At 41.3% G+C, this 13,169-nt stretch overlaps 1 protein-coding gene across 1 annotated transcript in view; it reads left to right on the forward strand.

Moving 5' to 3' along the window:
- The window catches only part of eda (ectodysplasin A), a 250,529-nt gene that overhangs the window by 124,702 nt on the left and 112,658 nt on the right, over positions 1 to 13,169 (forward strand). The window lies entirely within an intron of this gene.

Consider the following 13,169-nt stretch of genomic DNA (forward strand, 5'->3'; position numbering starts at 1 on the left):
AACATCCTTTCCACATCTACTCTGTCTAGGCCCTTCAATATTCAAAAGGTTTCAATGAGATCCCCCCCCTCAGCGTTCTGAATTCCAGTGAGTACAGACCCAGAGCCATTAAACATTTCTCGTATGATAACCCTTTCATTCCTGGAATAATCCTCGTGAACCTCCTCTGGACTCTCTCCAATGCCAGCACATCTTTTCCAAGATGAGGGGCCCAAAACTGTTCACAGTACTCAAGGTGAGACCTCACCAGTGCCTTAAAGCCTCAGCATCACATCTTTGCTCGTGTATTCCAGACCTCTTGAAATTACTGCCAACATGATATTTGTCTTCTTCACCATCGACTCGACCTGCAAGTTAACCTGGTGTTAAGGTGTCCTGCTCAAAGACCCCCAAGTCCCTCTGTTTCTCAGATTCCTGGATTTTCTTCCTGTTTAAAAAATAGTCCGCACATTTATTTCTACTACCAAAGTGCATGACCATGCATTTTCCAACATTGTATTTCATTTGCTACTTTCTTGCCCGTTCTCCTAATCAGTCTTAAGTCCTTCTGCAACCTACCTGTTTCCTCAACATTACCTGTAACTACACCAATCTTCATATCATCTGCAAACTTGAAAACAAAGCTATTTATTCCATCATCTTAATCATTGATATACAGCATAAAAAGAAGTGGTCCCAACACCGACCTCTGTGGAACACCACTAGTCACTGGCAACCAACCAGAAAAGGATCCTTTTATTTACACTCACTGCCTCCTACCAATCAGCCAATGCTCTAACCATGTTAGTAACTTTCTTGTAATACCATGGCCTCTTAACTTGGTAAGCAGCCTCATGTGTGGCACCTTGTCAAAGGCCTTCTGTAAGTACAAATATACAACATTCACTGCATCCCCTTTAACTATCCTACTTCCTCCCCTTTATCTATCCTACTTGTAATCTCCTCAGAATTCCAATAGGTTCATCAGGCAGGATTTTCCCTGAAGGGGACCATGTTGACTTTGTACTATCTTGTCCTGCATTACTAAGTACTCTATCACCTCTTTCATCAGTAAGATGAAAGAGCTGATTGTGGACTTCAGGAAGGGTATCACAAAGGAACACACACCAATCCTCATAGAAGGATCAGAAGTGGAGAGAGTGAGCAGTTTCAAGTTCCTGGGTGTCAGGATCTCTGAGGATCTAACCTGGTCCAGAGATATCAATGTAGTCATAAAGAAGGCAAGACAGCAGCTATACTTTATTAGGAGTTTGAAGAGATTTGACATGTCAACAAATACAATCAAAAACTTCTATAGTTGTATTGTGGAAAGCACTCTGACAGAATACATCATTGTCTGGTATGGAGGGGCTGCTGCACAGGACCAAAAGAAGCTGTAGAAGGCTGTAAATCTATTCAGCTCCATCTTGGGTACTAGCCTACAAAGTACCTAGGACATCTTCAGGGAGCAGTGTCTCAGAAAGGCAGCATCCTTTATTAGGGACTTCCAGCACCCAGGGCGTGCCCTTTTCTTACTGTTACCATCAGGTAGGAGGTACAGAAGACTGAAGGCACACACCCAGCGATTCAGGAACTGCTTCTGTCCCTCTGCTACCTGATTCCTAAATGGACATTGAATCTTTGGACACTACCTCACATTTTTTTAATATACAGTATTTCTGTTTTTGCACATTTTAAAAATCTATTCAATATACATATACTATAATTGATTTGCTTGTTTATGTATTATTAATATTTCTATTTATTATTATTTATTTTTTCTCTCTGCTAGATTATGTACTGCATTGAACTGTTGCTGCTAAGTTAACAAATTTCACGTCACATACCGGTAATAATAAAACTGATTCTGATTCCTTAACAATTGTCTTTAACATCTTCCCACCCACTAAAAACTTACCAATTCTCTATCTTATCACTAATTTTTGCTTTGTTGTGTTGTGGCGACCCATTTCCTGGCACATCCGAGCCGGCTCACAATTAGATAGCCTACGGGGGTTTGCGAGCACAGAGCTTTGGAGCCTCTGCGCCACGGGGGGCAGGTTGAGGGAGGCTTAAAAGTGAGGCTGAGGATTTCGAATAAAGTTTTTTCCTTTGACTGCAGTTACCGACTCCGTGTCGTAATTTTAGCGCTGCATGTAGCACACCGCTACAGTATCTCCTTTCTTTTGCTTTTACAATTGCTTTGACTTCCCTTGTCAGCCACGGTTGTACTATTTTACTAATAATTTTACTATTTGAGTATTTTTTTCATTTTTGGAACATACACGTCCTGCACCTTTCTCATTTTTCCCAGAAACGCACACCATTGCTGCTCTGCTGACGTCCCTGCCAGCAGCTCCTTCCAATTTACTTCGGCCAAATCCTCTCTCATGCCACTGTAATTTCCCTTACTCCACTGAAATACTGCTATATCAGACTTTACTTTCTCCCTATCAGATTTCAAGTTGAACTCAATCATATTGTGATCACTGGTTCCTCAGGGTTCCTTTACCTTAAGCTCCCTAATTGCCTCCAGTTCATTACATAACACCCAAGCCAAACTGCTCTAAAAGCCAAGGGTTAGGCATTCAATAAACTTACCGTCTTGAGATCCATTACCAACCTGATTTTCGCAATCGATAAGTCTCCCATGACTATCATAACATTGCCCTTTTGACACACCTTTTCTATTTCCCATCGTAATCTGTGATCCACCTCCCAGTCACTGTTGGGAGGCCTGTATATAACTGCCATCAGCGTCCTTTTACTCTTGTAGTTTCTTAAATTAACCCACAAGGATTCAACATCTTCCTATGTCACATCTTTCTACTGATTTGACGTCATTCTTTTCCAGTAGAGCTACACCACTCTCTACTTCCTACTTCTCCAATATAATATGTAACCTTGGACATTCAGCTCCCAACTACAAGCTCATGTCTTTCTTTGTTGCAATAGATAACCATAACTTCTTCTGTGTCTCAACGTGCCTTTCACTCTCGCAGAACCGCCTTCTTGGCTGTTAGATCTCACTGTTGATCTCATCCGCCCAATTCCACTGGAGTTGACTTCACATGCCAGGATAGGCAGGTCCCTATTTCACCAGGGTATGAGGCTCGCTGGCTACCCTCACATGGTTTAATCCCCTGTTGAAGCAGCGTACCGGGTTGTGGCCGCTGTTGCATGCAAACAGCTACTAGGAGCCACAGATTGGATCTGAGTGTCCAGTGGGGACCAAAGATGAGTGAGCTGCCCTGGAATGTACAAGACAAGCCCCTTCACCAGAGGTGCTACCACTCCCTGGATACTCCATGCGAGTACCCAGCAATGAGTATCTGCCGATAATTTTCAAGAACTAATAGACCATTTTATAGTAGTGCAGTAGTATTAGTAGTGTTCTAATTTGTTCTGTATTTCACAGAAGTACATAATTTGTTACTCAGTTGAATGATACTTACTCTTTTTTATACCTTTTCAACAATTTCTATGAAACTTGACTGGGCCAAAATGAATTAGTCTTGAGTGTCCCTATTAACTAAAATTGACTGGATTTCATATTTTCTTAAATTATATTCCATATGCCAAATCTTCACTCACTTAGCATCTCTATAACCCCCATGCAAACTCGTAATATTGTCTTTGCAAGTTACTTAGCTGCTTGGAAGAAAAATAGACTATGCTGGAAGTACTCAACATAACATCATCAACCTTTCTTGTCAAGAACCTTTTGTCAATTATGATTTTTTCCTGAAGTGCCCGCCTGTAATTAATAACAACACAAATTAATTTAAATTAATGTAATTAATTAAAGCTCCTAAAATTTTTTGTAACAGACAATAAAATAATTAGCCTATACTGTTCCTCTTCCTGTCTCCCTCTTCCACCCACCGCTTTTGAAAAGAGGATTTGTATTTGCTATTTTTTAGCCCTCTGGAAAGTTTATGAAATTTAGTACATTTTGATAAAAATTTTAACCAGTGGATCAGATATTTAATTTGCTACCTTTTAGCGCCTGAGAAACTTCTTTGCTCTTGGTGTCACATCCCTGGTGGTGTAGTGACCTGTGCACTTTCTGCATCAGTGCCATTCAGTGATTTTTGTTTGTTTCTTTCCTGATTTATGTTCTTTTCAAGCTTTCTTTATTATGTGGGGGATTGTTCCACTGGACCCAAAATCATTCATCGATGGATTAGTTTTATTTTGTTACCGAAATAGAGCTAAGTTTTAAATCCGCGACTAAATTCAGTTTTCCAAGGGAACTGATGGAAATGATGTCAGCAGTGAAGGCATGTAGCACCTAAGAAAACACAATAATCAGTAAAACTGCCTATTCAGGGTACTTGTCACTTTGCTGGCAAAATCCCAATTATTCAACCCTTAATTTCCATATTTTACTTGGATGCTATTGGGTGGTGGCGTGGAAATATGTCTGTACTACAGGAGATGGAAAGCGCTCTTTCCCTTTGCTATCTTGCAGGTCAGGCTTTGGTACCTGCCTAGTCCCCTGATCAGGGTCACATAAAGCCATGGGAGCAAGTTTTGGATGGTTGTATGAGCAGCTGGTTCATATCACAGTCCTGGTTATGGACCACTGATGCCAGGCAGACAATCTCTGAACCAGAGTATTGATAATGGCTGGGGTCACCCGTCTTGTAAAGACACTGACTGCCGAGAAGACAATCACAAACCACTTTTATAGAAAAAATTGCTAACATGGCACATAATGAGGATGATGCTGCTGCTATTAGACCGAGTTTGTGACAGGGATTGTAGTCACTGAAACCTCACCACTCACTTCTTCTTTCCTCCAACATACCTAAAACTGAACAAGGACATTAGTGGTGTAAGAATTGTGCTAAATTCTGAATTGAAATATAAACTGAATCCATCAAAGATAAAGTCTGTCTACTTACACATGACCCTTAGCTTGCTTGCTGCTGAAACCTCTTGCACTTGTTGTCTGCAAAGTTGACTCAAAGTAACACATTTCTGGTTAACCTTCCTTTAACTACCTTACACACAGTGAAGTGATCCTAAACCCTGCTATCTTTGTCCAAACTCGCAACTGCAGTTCAGCCATTTCCAGAATCAGAATCAGAATTAAGTTTATTATCACCGGCATGTGACGTGAAATTTGTTGACTTAGCAGCAGCAGTTCAATGCAATATATAATCTAGCAGAGAGAAAAAGATAATAAATAAAAATAATAATAATAAACAAGTAAATCAATTACGTATATTGAATAGATTTTTTTAAAAAAGACTTGAGTTAAGCAGCTTAATTTTAAATTTCTCCCATGTTTTCAATGCCTTTCAAAGCCTTGATTCCCGGAACCCAGACCTGACTTTGCACAACTCCATTAAATTTGCTGTGACCTTTAAAATTACCCAGTAGAGAGGGTCATAAGAGAGCTTTTGGCACATTGGCATTTATAAATCAGACCATTGAATACAGGTATGTTGGGATGTATTTTGAAGGCATAGAAGGCATTGGCATGGCTAAATGTTGAGTCTTGTGTGCAGTTCTGGACCTCTAACTTTGGGAAATATACCATAACCTTAAAAGAAGTGCAATGAACATGTATATGTTGCTGTTGAAACTCAGGGACCTGAGTTTAAGGGAAAGGTTGGATAGGATAGGACCATATTCCCTATTCTCTGGAACACAGGAGAATGAGAGGTGAGTGTACCTTGTACAGGTACACAAAATTATGAGGGGTATAGATCTGATTAATACATGCGGACACCTTTCCTCCTTGGGTTGGGTGAGACTGGAACTAAAGGTCATAAGTTTAGGGCGATAAGTGAAACTTTAAAGGGGAACTCAGGGGGATCTTCACTCAGAGGGTGGTGCAAGTGTTGAATAGCCTGTCCATGGAAGTGAAAGGTGCAAGTTCAATTGCAACATTTAAGGGAAGATTGAATAGGTACATGGATGAAAGGGGAATGGATGGCTAAGGTGCTGGTGAAAGGAACCAGGCAGAAAACCAAGCTAGCACAGACTGGATGGGCTGAATGGCCTGTTTATTTCTGTAGTGCTCTATGACTTAGTGACTCTATCACTTTAATCCAGAGTAGAGCAAATGAGAGTCAATTATCATTGACTCTGACGTGCTATGGAACCACCAATACCCACTAAATAGGGTAAAACCTACAGGAAGTGGTGACAGGAGACCAGTTGGCCACAAACAAAGCCCTCCCTTCCATTAAGCACATTTACATGGAGAACTGCCACAAGAAAACAGCATCCGTCATCAAGGACTGCCATCATCTAGGCCATGCTGTCTTTTCGGAAGCAGCATTGGGAGGAGGAAAAGTAGCCTTAGGTCCTACATCACCAGTTTCAGAAACAGCCATCAGTCTCCTGAACCAGCCTGGATAACTTCACTCACCACAACACTAAACTGATTCCATAACTGACAGACTCTCTTTATCACTTTTGGGCAAGTCATGTTCTCAGCATTATTTATTTTTATTCTTTGCACAGTCTATCTTTTGGATATGTGTCAGTCTTTGTTTACCTTTTGCATAATTTCTGTAGTTTTTCTTTATTTTCCTGTAAATATCTGCAAGCAAATGAGTCTCAAAGTAGCACGTGGTAACATCTACAGTATGTACTTTGGTAATACATTTTCCTTTGTCTGTGGCTCAGTTGCATGTACTTTGACTGCTTACTGTGGTGGTCAGGGTGATTTTTACTCTTGCTTTACTTTCCTCGGGATTACTGCAGGCTGAGCTCTGACAAACAGTGTTTCCTCCTCCCTACTGTATGAAGTGGATCACTCAAACTTGTTACACAAGGAAAGAACACTTCTCATCTCTTTCCTCTCTCCTGTATTTTAGGAAACCCCTTAAAAAATGACTTTGCTTAACCTAGCTATTCATCATTTGTCCCAATATTTCAAGTAACTTAGTAATGTTTTATTATTTGATGTTTCTAAGTAGCAGTGTAAACTTCATTGTTGCATTAAAGGCATTATTAAAATACTTAGAAAAGTTAAAAATACTGGTGTTTTCAGATCTAAAATAAAACCACGGATTCTGGAAGTAATGGGTTAGGGGGGATTTGCAAGATTCAGAACCAGGTTTATTATCACTGATATATGTCATGAAATTTGTTGTTTTCCAGCATCAGTACAGAACAATACATAAATACACTGTTTCTTACTGAATTGATTTTATTTCTTACATCCTTCCTATGTATGAGAAGTAAAAATCTTTATGTTATGTCTCCATCTAAATGTGCAATGTCAATTATAGTAATTTGTAATAAATAGTATGTACAACAGGACAGTCAGTGGAAACATTGTAATTTATATGTAAGAAAAAGTGCAAAAGGAGTGAAAATAGTGAGGTAGTGTCCGTGGACCATTTAGAAATCTAATAGTGGAGGAGAAGAAACCTTTTTATAAAACTTTGAGTGTGTGTCCTCAGGTTAGTATACCTCCTCTCTGATGGTAGTAATGAGAAGACAGTATGTCCTGGGTGGTGAGGGTCTGTGATGATGAATACCACCTTCTTGTTGCAGGGCTCCATGCAAATGTTTACAATAGTGGGGAGGGCTTCCCCTGTGATGGACTAGGATGTATCCACCACTTTCTGTAGACTCTTCCATTCCTGCTACTGGTGTTCCCATACCAGAACATGATGCAACCAGTCAGAATACTCACCACAGTGCATCCGTAGAAGTTTGTCAAAGTTTTTGGTGCTGTGCTGAATCTACACAAGACTCTTAAAAAGTAAATGTTTTGTCATGACACTTACTTGCTGTTCCCAGGACAGATCCTCCGGTATGTTCATGTCAAGAACTTTAAAGCTACTGACCTTCTCTGCCTAATTAGGTCTGGCTCATGAGGATGAGCTCTTTGGATTTTTTTTTTGCTGATAATGTAATTTCTCCATGAGCAAAACAGGTTGACCATTCTCAGATTAGCTTCTGTCACCCTGAAAATTTGATAGGGTGTTCTCCATCACAAGTTACCCTTGCAACATTGGTTAATTTCTGCATTAGAGCAACAAGGGCTGTTGAGATTTCCTATTCAGCTTCCCTTGTGGAGCCTCGTAGGAAACACCGGGAAAATTGGCCTTCCAGAGGCAACATAGCCTTAAAAATACCACATGCAAGCTAAGTAACAATTTTTCCTTCTTCCTTAGCATACCTTGTCCACTGCCTAGCAAACTCAGCCCTAAAAGCCTGTTTCATAAACTATCCCAACTGTAAAACTTACTCTTCTGTTTTCCCTCCCCAAGGTCCCTTCCCCTAACCTTCACTGTTGCTTCTGACCACTGCTCAGCCTGATGCGAGGTATCCTTCACTGTACGTCAAAAAACCAGGCACTGGTCTTGTATAGTAAACACCGCGTCATACTGTATCAGAACATTAAAGCATACAGTGAGATACGACGCCTGCTTTGTGATTGTGCTGGATGCAGCTGGCGAGTCCCACTGCATCGGGTGCCAACATAGCTTGCCCATATCTATGGACATCCATCCCATCTTGGTAGTCTCTAACTTAATGACATGAACATCTCTTTCTCCTTCCAGTAATTTTGTTTTTCTTTTCCCCCTCTCCCTTTCCTCTTCTATTTCCCATTCTGACCTCTTACTACTTCTCCTCTCCTGCCTATCACCTCCCCTGATGCCCCTCCTCCTTCCCTTTCTCCCATGGTCCAGTCTCCTCTCCTGTCTGCATTTCACAGCCACCTGGCTTCACCCATCACCTTCTAACTTGTGTACTGCAACATAAAAGCCAGGACCAACGGGCTCTGGGACAGCTTCTTCCACCAGGCCATCAGACTGATTAACTCATGCTGATACAGCTGTAGTTCTATGTACGTTAACTGTACTATTTATTATAAATTTTTGTAAATTACTATGATTGCACATTGCACATTCTACTCCTCACGTATGTGAGGGATGTAAGAAATAAAGTCAATTCAATTCAATTTAACTCATGGACCCTGAATCTTATTTGCCTGTCTCACTTTAGGAGGTCGGATGTTCAGTGTCAATGAGACGAAAACCGTGGTCTGGAGCTAGGAGACCCAGAGGCTGTCTGTCCTGGGGACAGAGGCCCACCTGTGTGGGTGGGTGGGGTGGGCAGGAAGGGTTTTATTTTTGCTGCTGTTGTTGTATGCTGACTGAGTGTTGTTTTGCTGAACATTGTGGGCATGCGTCATCGGTGCCTGAATGTGTGTCAGCACTTAGTGCAACACCCTCAGACTACACTGATTGTTAACGCAAATGACGCATTTCATTGTCTGTTTCGATCTACGTATGCGTGATAAATGAACAAATAAATGCATCCGAATAACCGCGCCACTATATTCTCCATGCCTCTTTTGTTTTTACTACCTTGATGTAGTTGTGTATGGAATGATGTGGCTGAATAGCATACAGAAAATGGCTTTTCATTGTTTCTTGGTAAGCAAAGCAATAATAATTCAATGGCAACACGAGAGAATCTGCAGATGGTGGAAATAAATAAAAACACAAAATGCTGGCAGAACTCAGCAGGCCAGACAGCATCAATGGGAGGAGGTAGTGACGACGTTTCTGGCCGAAACCCTTCATCAGGAGTGAAGTAACATGGGATGGTCGAGGGGGGATAAGAAGTGGGGGGAGGGATGAAGTAGAGAGCTGGGAAGTGATAGGCTGAAGGGAAATGGGCTAGGGGGAAGGTGGAGAATTATGGAAAATAAAAGAGAAAGAAAGGTAGGGCTGGGGGGAGATTATAGTGAGGGGGGAAAAGAGAGAGAAAGAGAACCAGACTAAAATTATAGATGGGGATGGGGTAAGGGGGGGAGGGGTATCAACGGAGGTCTGTGAGTTGGATGTTCATGCCGGCAGGTAGGAGGCTACCTAGGCGGGAGATAAGGTATTGCTCCGTCGACCTGCATGTGGCCTCATCTTGATGGTAGAGGAGGCCATGGACAGACATATCGGAGGGGGAGTGGTCTGTGGAATTGAAGTGTGTGGCCACAGGAAGATCCCGCCACTGCTGGAGGGCTGAGCGCCAGTGTGCACAGCTCTATGCTATTAGGCACAATGATCCACGCTCCCAATCCTATTCAATGCACAGCTCACTAACAATTTCTTCAACGCCGTTCCACCCAGCCCAGGTAATTCACAGTGGGGCCAAGGGCTCAGTGCCAGCAGAGTTAAGCTGATTACAAAGGCCAATTGCTCGAGGCCAAGTACAAGGCTAATTAAAGGGTCCAATGGTTTGTTGTGCAATGATGGGCGAGGAGGGGTCAAACCTTGATTGGCAGGTGGCATGCCTTCCGACCATGTGATAGTCACAACCCCTCCAATACATGCTCTCTTCTCACTGCTGGCATAAGAAAGAAAGTGTAGGAACCTCAGGATCCACATCACCAAGTTCAGGAACAGTTATTATCCCTCAACTGTCAGGCTGCTGAACTGGAATGAATAATTTCCACAGCCTATTTCAAGAAACCTACAACTCGTTCTCAATATTATCTATCTAGCTATCTATCTATCTATCTTATTTTTTTCTCCTTGAATCAGATCATGGATCAAGCACTCTTCATCTCATGCTCTTGATAGTCAGTGTTTATTATTCTTCTTTCTTTTTGTATTTGCACAGTTGATTGTCTTTTGCACACTGGTTGTTTGTCCATCTTCATGTGTGTTTTTTTCATTGATTCTTTGGGTTTCTTTGTATTTACTGCAAATGCCTGCAAGAAAATGAATCTCAGTGTTGTATATAATGACATATACGTATTTTGCTAATAAATTTACTTTGAACTTTGTATTTAATAATGTTGTGGGAGCTCATTCGTGTGTAGGGATATCCACATGTTTCGATGTACATATGATGACCAAGTGAATCTGCTTCTTTTTTTCTGGCTCTATGTTTTTGTGTTTTTTTTGTTCTCCACGTACTTTTCACATCAAAACATTCCTTCTGACATTTCACAACTGCCTGGTTATAGTATTTTTTTGTTTTGGAATGCACACTGAGGTGACTTTCTCCTTTAATTTTTCTGCTTGTTTTTTGTTTGAAACCACACGAAGAGGAAGAATGAAATTGATTTTTGCAAATTCTGAATAAATTGGGTCGATATTAATGCAGGAGACCACCCAGTCTGTCCTATTCCAGCTGGCTACCACTGCACTCAGTAGACATAGCACCGCCAGTGTCTTTGCATAGCTTATAGTTTATGTGTGCACGGCTGATTAGGAAGGAAGATCAGAGAATAGTTGAGTGCATTTGAGAGTCGGATAATGGGATGTTTTGAAATCCACTTGGAAAGTAACAAGCTAAAAGGACAAGCAGAAATGCTGTTGGAGAGTTATTGTTTTGTTGTTCATGATTTGGAAACACAATTAACTGTGTTTATCGCCCAGGCCAGCTGGTGGCACAATGGCATCAGTGCTGGACTCTAGAGCGAAGTTTGAATCTAAGCCGGGCCGCCCCCCCGGGCACGCTTTCCATCCGTGCCGGATTAAGTGTCGAGCTAGCCACTCGGCCTCGTAAAAATCAAGGGTCGAGTCAGGAACATTCATATCGTGACCCGGTTAAGCCGGAAGGAGACCAATCCTGACACCAGGCACCAGACAAGAATGGCTGACTGGTGTGACACGCTAAAAAAAAACCCACCCAGGCCAAGGGCTGACTGAGTTGTTCTACAAGCTGTACGGGTTCACACTTCTCAGCTACAGTTACCTTTAAGCTGCTGTAATTTTCAGTTAAATATTGTATAATTGGAAGGTGCTGGGAGAGAGCTCGACCTAAAACTGAAATGACATTAACTCTCTGCTTTGTTAGCCTGTTCTCTGTCTCTTGTACAAATAGCTAAAACAATAATCAGAATTAGGTTTAATATCACCGGCAAATATCATGAAATTTGTTAACTTAGTGACAGCCGTACAATGCAATAAATGATAAAGAAACAAATAACTGAACTGTAAGTGTGTGTGTATATATATAAAATAGCTAAATTTAAATATGGTAGTGCGAAAACAGAAATAATAAGAACTAGTGAAGTAGTGTTCGTGGATTCAATGTCCATTTAGGAATCGGATGGCAGAGGAGAAGAAGCTGTCCCTGAATTGCTGAGTGTGTGCCTTCAGGCCTCCATCCTGATGGTAACAGGAAGAGGGCATGTCCTGAGTGATGGGGGCCATTCTCAATGGATGCTGCCTTTCTGAGGAACCGCTCTTTGAAGATGTATTGTGTACTATAGAGGCTAATACCCACGAGGAGCTGACTAATTTTACAACTTCAGAGCTTGTGCAGTAGACCCGTTCCCCTCCATCCCATACCAGGTGGTGATGTGGCTAGTCAAAATGCTCTCCATGGTACATTTGTAGAATTTTCGTATAGAAATTACAGGGTTTTGGAGAAATCTTATTTGGATTTGCTGTCTGGTGAAAGATGTGATAGTAGTTGGTGTCCTGTTTTGCCGTCTAAGGAGATTGATGAACCTCTCCTAGAACATCCACCACAGGGTTACCAGCTCTGTAGATATCAACAGATCAGATTCTCCAGAGCAGATTCCTAGATACGTGCATTATTATTTTTTATGTTTGGTGTAGTGATCCAGGACAAACTAACAATTTTCCTACTTTTTATTTAGTCAGCATCCTGTTTTCCTGCCTCAAAATTTAGTTCAATGCATTGATAGAATGATTGTGGTCCCATTACCATCATCTTTTGTTTCTTTACTCTCACAACATGCCCTTTTTTGCCTTTTGTTACTTAAGCTTTTCTGTCATCTCTCAGACTGCTTTCTCCTTTGTTCTTCTGCCCTTCTCTGCGTTTCAGAATCTATCCACATTTCAGATGCAAGGTCACGTGTGGTTCTTTCTATTGATGCCGTCTGACAAGTTCAGCATAACATTTTTTAACCTTCTGGATGTGACACAGGAGGAGGCTATTCAGCTCATTTGAAATCCAGGGTGAATTTTTACTACTCTTCCTCTCTCCCTATTTCTCTGTTCCCTACTACTGATGGCCTTGCCACATGACTATCACTCACCTTTGATTTTTTTCCTGCCATTTACTCACGTAGAAGAGCTAGTTTTCAAATGCTATTTAGCCAGCTGGCATAATTTCAGATACAGAAGGAAATTGGTGTACCTGGAAAATTAGAAGCAGGTTTAATATCACTGACATGTTGTGAACTGTATCGTTCTGTGGCAGCAAAACATTAAAATACATTAAAA

This window comes from Hypanus sabinus, chromosome 8 (genome assembly GCF_030144855.1).
Source record: "Hypanus sabinus isolate sHypSab1 chromosome 8, sHypSab1.hap1, whole genome shotgun sequence".
Lineage (NCBI taxonomy): Eukaryota > Metazoa > Chordata > Chondrichthyes > Myliobatiformes > Dasyatidae > Hypanus > Hypanus sabinus.